This window comes from Haemaphysalis longicornis, unplaced genomic scaffold (genome assembly GCF_048455015.1).
Source record: "Haemaphysalis longicornis isolate Haplotype H1 unplaced genomic scaffold, Haemaphysalis longicornis Haplotype H1 scaffold_4, whole genome shotgun sequence".
NCBI lineage: Eukaryota > Metazoa > Arthropoda > Arachnida > Ixodida > Ixodidae > Haemaphysalis > Haemaphysalis longicornis.
Genome location: NW_027526361.1, coordinates 108,456,550 through 108,463,530, shown reverse-complemented (window position 1 = coordinate 108,463,530; position 6,981 = coordinate 108,456,550). Strand labels below are relative to the sequence as shown.

The window sequence follows — 6,981 nt, the reverse complement described above, 5'->3', positions numbered from 1 at the left end:
CGAAGCCACCAAAACAGTGCACAACGAGGTCTTAAACCTAGGTCTAAATACTTGAGCTCACATAGTCTTGCTAAGCCTCCATTTGAGTGAATTGTTTGCTTTTGTGTGCGTACATGCTTTTGTGTGCGTACACGCACGGTGCTTTTGTGTGCGTACATGCGTGCGTGCGTGCGTGCGTGCGTGCATGCATGCGTGTGCGTGCGTGCGCGCGCGCGCGCGCGCGTGTGTGTGTGTGTGTGTGTGTGTGTGTGTGTGTGTGTGTGTGTGTGCGTATGCGTGTGCGCGTGTGTTTGCGTATGTCTGCGGGGAATAATTTTTTTATCCGGCCGTTCTGTTTGTGAAAAGCCCACAAACAGTGAATGGTGAATGCTTGGACGCTGAACAAAACACAAAACAGTCAATCTAGATGTAGATGACGATGATAATAACTTCGTTTGTTAATCCATTTTTATTCGCTTTTGAGTAGCAACAACTTACGACAACAAAAGACGTTGCTCGCATCAAGAAAATATACTGCCATTATATATATGTTTGCTATTATCAACTTTAACAAAATACTATAATGGCGTCTGCCTAGTTTGCTTCAGGGGTGATGATGAAGGAAGAAAGTAACTGCTAAAACTCTATGACTGCTAGATAGCCAACTGTAGTAATAAGTCTAGACTAGGCTAGCATATATGCAGTCATTGTTATAGGTGCGCAAGAAAAGACGTGGTTTGTTCGTTGTGCGTGGTTTTGGTGGTTTGTTTTCGATTTGCTGGTGTTACGTGAATTACTACGTGCTCCTCCTGCCGTAATATTACGTGTTAGTGCTCTTGTGCCACCTGAAACATCGTGAGTGCTGGCAAAGCGTCTGTGTCGTCGCCGTACTGCGCTGCTGTAGCAAACGCACATCGAGGTCGCCATTCGACAAAATACCTGACAAGTTGTGCGTGCCTACGTGAATCAAGAGTCTCTACTGCAAGTTCCAGTCTGTCGACGCGACGTGTGAAAAATGCTGCGTGTTCTGCCGTAAGTGATTGTTTATCGTGGTGCATGTTAAAATTTTATTACGCGTTGCCGCAGTGCTGTTTTGTTAAACGTGTTGAGTATATTCCTTGGTGTTCGGCTCGCCGCGCTTCTTTTATTGTAAATTACCGGCTGCGTCGGCGCGGTCATAATGAGCTTCCAGGAGCGGCGGCCAGTATGCTGTGTGAGTGATCGACCCCCTTGCCATTGCCGGCAACGAAAATATTATGCTGACGGCCTAGCGGCCGCCGCTTGGCTTGGGTGGATTCGACGCTAAAGCTTGTTGCATGAAAAAAAAAGAAGAAAGAAAACTGCGTTAATGGTTGTAAAACAAAACGCCCACTCCCCGATTTTTTTTTTAGGAGGCAGTTGACCCACAGTATATTTTTTTACAGGACGTAGGCAGCTTAGCATTGTTCTAACGGGTAGTTTTCGTTTACGGGTAAAGAAATGCAAGGAGGCTGCATTACATTTGTAGTTATAATACGTAAGAGTTGCATATACGTTGAATTTTCAACATTTAAGCATTGCTAGCAACTTTATAAGTAGTACCACATGCACAAGGTCTTTAGGCAGTGAACATTTGACCAGATAATTGTTTAGACGTCGCAGCTTGAAAACATGCTGTTCCAGCCTGCATTGCTGGTGCAGTCACAGGGCAGCTTTCACTGTTTTAATGCAAGAAATTTTTCCACCTTCCTAAGCTCATCCAGCATCGTCATGATCAGACAGAAATTCTTGTGTGGTGTGACATTATTTGTAGCTGGCTTGCATAAATTGTGTTGACCGTAACATGTTGAGCATGGGTTAAACGTGTTGATTCTTACAAATATGCATGTGATGGGGATACAATCACGGTGCGAAAAAGATTAAACAGGGCGTGGGCTTGCCACCGTCCTCCTTCGCCATCCTGTTTTTTCGTTTCGTCAGCATTTCAACTTGCCTACCCCTTGGAGGTATTGGCACGCTGAGACGTTCACCATGTGCCTCAGAGAGAATTTTAATGGCGCCATGAAGACAAAATACAAGTTTGTGTTATTCGAAAGATTTCGTGTGGTATGGTGCCCCCAGCACTTGTCCAAATGCAAACGATGCTTTATTCACTGAGAAATTCATTAATTGAAGCTAAAATTTTGGTTTTCCCGCTAAATCGTGCATTTTCAGGGTCTGCAATGACATCACAGGAACCGACCGCTCTGCAGCCGATTGGGAAACCTTCTTTACCGTTAGTTAACCTAGATAATGCCACCATACCGTGGCAAGCCGCTTTCTGCTTTTGTTTTGTTTTTACCGTATTTAAACGTGGCTTGTTTTTGTTCAGCGAGAAAATAATCGTTTCGTGAAACATAGTGCTCGTTCCACAAATATGGTCACGTAAGACACCGTTGCTTGTGTCAATCGGCCATTGTTGTCCGAGACAACCCCAAAGCCCCGCAGTCCTGTGCAGCTAAACCAAGCATAGTGCGCGCAGTACCAACAGCAGTACGCATCGGTACTTCTATGCTTACGTGTGCTTTCCTAACCTTTACTGTTGGTCCCACCATTCTTACTACTGTAAAAAGAATGTGCCCTAAATTTAAGCACAAATAGTTCGTTCGGCAAGCTTATAGCCTCTGCCTAATTCGCGTTTGCTGTTGCCGCCCTCCGCTAACTGCAGAGCTGGCTGGTATGACATAGGTTCTGTTGCGGGAAATGAGCTAGTGGGTCGCATGGCCATTTCCTTTGTTCCTAATTTGTAGCTTATTTGAGTGGAGTTTATGTTAAAAATGGTGTCAGCATGATTCTAGCAACAGAATCCTTTGAATGAACCAAACTTGTGTTTTCTCTTCATGGCTCCTTTAAAAGCCGTAACCATGTTTCGCACCCTCTGGACCAGAGAATATGCTTGCACAGTGGAAATCTGGGGCCACAGATTTCTACAACCTAGGGATATTTAATAGGCTTAGTTTAACATTAATTCAGTGTAAGGATGCTTCTGTTCCTTTAAAGTATGGCTGAAAGCCTTGTAAGGATTGTAATCTATGTACAGTGCTCACGGATTGAAACGCGACACTGCAAGCGCGTGGCCTGCGCTACATGCAGCGCCCCAGTGGACGCCCGTGGAAGCTAGGTGTTGCATTGTGGTATACCATGAGGATGAGAGTGTTTTGACCATAAGCTTGCTGCTTCCGGTTGCCAATAAGCGGGGCAGTGGTTCCCCGCAGCGACAGCGGTGCGCTGTCAGCGACAGCGGCGTCCATGGACGGCGCTGCATGTATTGGCGGCCACACGCTCGCAGTGTTGCGTTTCAATCAGTGAGCACTGTACTTATTTTTTGGCTTGAAAGAACTGAAGGTGCCTTTTTTGCACCTACAAAAAAGAAATTCTGTCATGTCCTGTCAGAGCGAGTATTTCACGGCATTATACCGCATATTTACGGCTTGTTTACTACTTGAACTTCCATTTTTTACAGGGCCAGGTGTTTGACATGGAGGATGTACGTTGTGAGCTACCAGAAGAATTGGCTGCCTCCTGTTTCTATCTATCCTGCACGACCTGTAAGTGGAGTTCATTACGGCTGTGAAATGCATGAAAATCTCGATTTTGAAGGCTGAGAGAACATGAAAACATAGAAAACCATTATGGCATTCTTGTGGTACCTTAGTGATATTAAGACATAAGAACATTGCAGAGATGGGGCAAAAAATAAGGAACCGATGAGGGTGAGAAACTTCCTGGTACCTTTCTTATTTTTTTTGTCGCATCAGGGCTGCGTCCTTGCTCCATGAATTAATTAATAACGACTTTGTCACCTTGTTCACTGTGGTAGTTGCGTGGTACCCACAGACAGTGTGTGGGGATTTTTCTTCTACCGCCTATTACAGATGAACTAGATGAACTATAGATGAACAGATGAACTACAGACTTCTACTCAAAAGTCATATTATGGATTACATTACATGAGTGAAACAATTCCATGCACCCAGAAATAGAATTTAGGTGAATTCACTTCAATGCCCAAGATGCAACTTGTGCCTAGCAGTGAAAAGGGTGTATTGCGTGCCTTTTTGCCACTGTGTTTCATGTAGTGTAATGAGTCTCACTGGCCATCGTAGCCCCCCCCCCCCCCCCCCCCCCCCCCCCCCCCCCCCCCCGAACAGCTATTTACTCTAGCAAATATAATGATGGTCCTAATTGTAGAAGGGTACCCGCCGCGGTGGCTCAGTGGCTAAGGCGTTGCGCTGCTGAGCACGAGGTCGCGGGTTCCATTCCCGGCCGCGGCGGCTGCTTTTCTGATGGAGGCGAAAAGCAAAAACGCCCGTGTGTACGAGATTTCGGCGCACGATAAAGATCCCCAGGTGGTCAAAATTAATCCGGAGCCCTCCACTACGGTGCACCTCATCGCCTGCGTTGTGTCGGCGCGTTAAACCCTACAATCAATCAATTGTAGAAGGGTACTCAGCAATTGAAGAAAGAGCTGTGGGGGGTTCTGGTTTGTGTATCAGACTTTGTTTGGAATATTGTTATGTAGCCACGGATAATGCAGGGTTTTTGTAAAAATATAGATTATCGGAGCAAACTTGTGCTCCGCAGTAAACATAAAAAAACACAAACCTCGAAGGAGTCAGCAAAGGGACGTGCATGGATGAGCGTTGGTGAATTGGTTGGATGAGCGTTGGCGAAGTGAGGAGCTGCAGGGTTTCTTTTGCACTCATTCATTTAGATCGAGAACATTTTCAATAAAAAACAGGAAAAGCTAGGATAGGGATAGAAAAGCAACACCCTTTCCATATCAAACAGGACTGCTGGTGCAGCGTACAAAGGAAAAAGGGGAAAAAGACGGTTCCCTTAAAAAAGGATAAGATTGCAGGGTGTGGCCAGGTGCTTGTAACAAAACATTTTGTAAACAAATCAAATGGCGTGGTTGGGGGCAATATTATGATGTTGATAGTAGGAAAAACCTGCATTATTTCCGAACAGTATGAATGCTCTGTGTGCAAACATATGCAAAAATGCTTGTGTTTTTAGCATTTGAGTGCACGTTACAGAGTAGTCGGCTCAAGTTACTGCGGTAGCTTTCCTCATTGCTGGTAAGCATAAACCCTGAAATTAAATTTGCTGTATTCGACCGCTTTAACCCTTTCACTGTCACTGATGTCCTGGTTTGTCTTCGAATTTCTCCTCCACGGTGTCACTGACATACCGGTGCGTTTTCTGTTGTGCGTTGAAAAATTCGTGCCATGGTGCAAAGTTGGCGCACCTGCACTGTTTGTGCTATCTGTCAAATCTTTCTAGTAGCTTGTATTTTGACAATGTACAGAGCGACCACGCCCAGCTTTCGCTGCTTGGGGGTCACTCCGTGCACTGTACATCTGTTGGGATGAGTGACCACGTGGCACGCGTGCAATGATGGGTGCAAGTGTGCTATCCACCACGTTTTTCTAGGGTTGTTTTTTATTTCTGTTCCTGTGTCTGCTACCCATCGACACAAGGAAATATAAGAAGTGAGGAGCCAACCTAGAGGTTGGTCAGTTCATGGTGATGTACATTTTGCTTTTTGTAAGCAAGCACAGACAAACAAACTAGACAATGCAAGTGCTGTCTCGTAAACGAAATGCACAATAAAACTGCTGCCTTTATAGGTTCCAAAGAACGCGTAGACACAAGCAACTACTCATGATGACGACTGATCAATGCCTGTCTTAGCATGTTCATGCAATTTTATGTTGCCTTCCCTGCCCCCCCCCCCCCTCCCATATTGCTTTGTTCCCACAGTGCTGCTGCAATAATCTCATCTCAAATGTTCTTGCGAGGCTGTATAAATGCCCGTCATGAGGAGGCCATGAATCTAAACAGTACTTAGTTCTGGGTTGTGTTGCCTATGTAACAGTATGTCATATTTGATGTTCGTAAGCTCATTAGTTAATTTATGTGGTCTAAATTTTGTGGCTAATTTTGCAACCTAGAAGTTGTACCTTCTCTTTCAGGATACTTGGTTCAGTTTTGTATGGGAACACTCCTTTATATTTATAAGCATAACCAGCAAATGTTTGAGACGTGTTTGTTTGAACCCCTTCATATGCGATCAATGCGTTTGTCATTTCAGGTTCAAGCGTGGCAGTGGCTATCCCGTCCTGTGAGGGGTAAAGATGAGGCGACACCTGGTGTGGCAGGCGGCAGCAGCACGTATGGATCCAACCTGAATAAAATAGTCAGGTTTGCAAGAGTCGTGTGATTCATGTGATTTTCGTCAGCTTGCTCTTACAGAAACAGCTGCAGCATGAAACAGTGACTGTGGAGCTGGCTGACATTTTCTACATGCAGCTGGCTGTTGGGCACTGTTATTTGACAGCATGCAAAGGGCACTCAAAAGGTGGAAGCTTGTGGGATACGTAGAGGACGGAAACATAAAGGATTCTTGGAGGACGCAGAAAGTCGGTGGCGAAATTTCAATACAGGGGACACACAAGGGACGAATGCGGTCTGTTGCCTTCAAGACATATAGGGGACACACAAAGGCCGTATGGTGTCTGTGTTGCCTTTGGGAGATAGACTGGACGCATGGAGGACGGAAACACACGGGACACTTGGAGTACGCAGAAAGTCGGTGGCGAAATTCCAACACAGAGGAAACACACAGGACGCACGCAGTCTGTTTCCTTCGGGACGCAGACTGTCTTTTGACTGGACATAGAAATTTTCATAAGGGACCAACGGCCGGAATCAACGCCGGAACTCACCAGGGCACTTAGTTTTGCCGCGTGACGTCGCCAACATCGCCTCCGTGTGCGCTTCCCATGGAGGAAAGAAAAGTTTAGGAGGGAGCGTCACGTGACAATCGTGAAGCCTAGTCATAAAAAATAAAAAGGAAAGACTGATGGGAGGTGTTCTATTCACGTGACAGGCAAGCGGTAGTTCTTTGCGCCTCATGTGGCCCTTCGCCATGGAGGAAAGAAACTCAGGAGAGGCCCCTAGCATCCCAATGCATTGCGA

General features: G+C 45.8%; 1 long non-coding RNA gene across 1 annotated transcript; it reads left to right on the top strand.

Moving 5' to 3' along the window:
- The first annotated feature begins 257 nt into the window (after nucleotides 1-257).
- On the top strand, nucleotides 258-6,692 carry LOC144179250 (uncharacterized). The gene is made up of 3 exons (XR_013324189.1): nucleotides 258-1,011; nucleotides 3,461-3,545; nucleotides 6,095-6,692. It is a non-coding gene; the product is annotated as an uncharacterized LOC144179250 (long non-coding RNA).
- The last annotated feature ends 289 nt before the right edge of the window (nucleotides 6,693-6,981 follow it).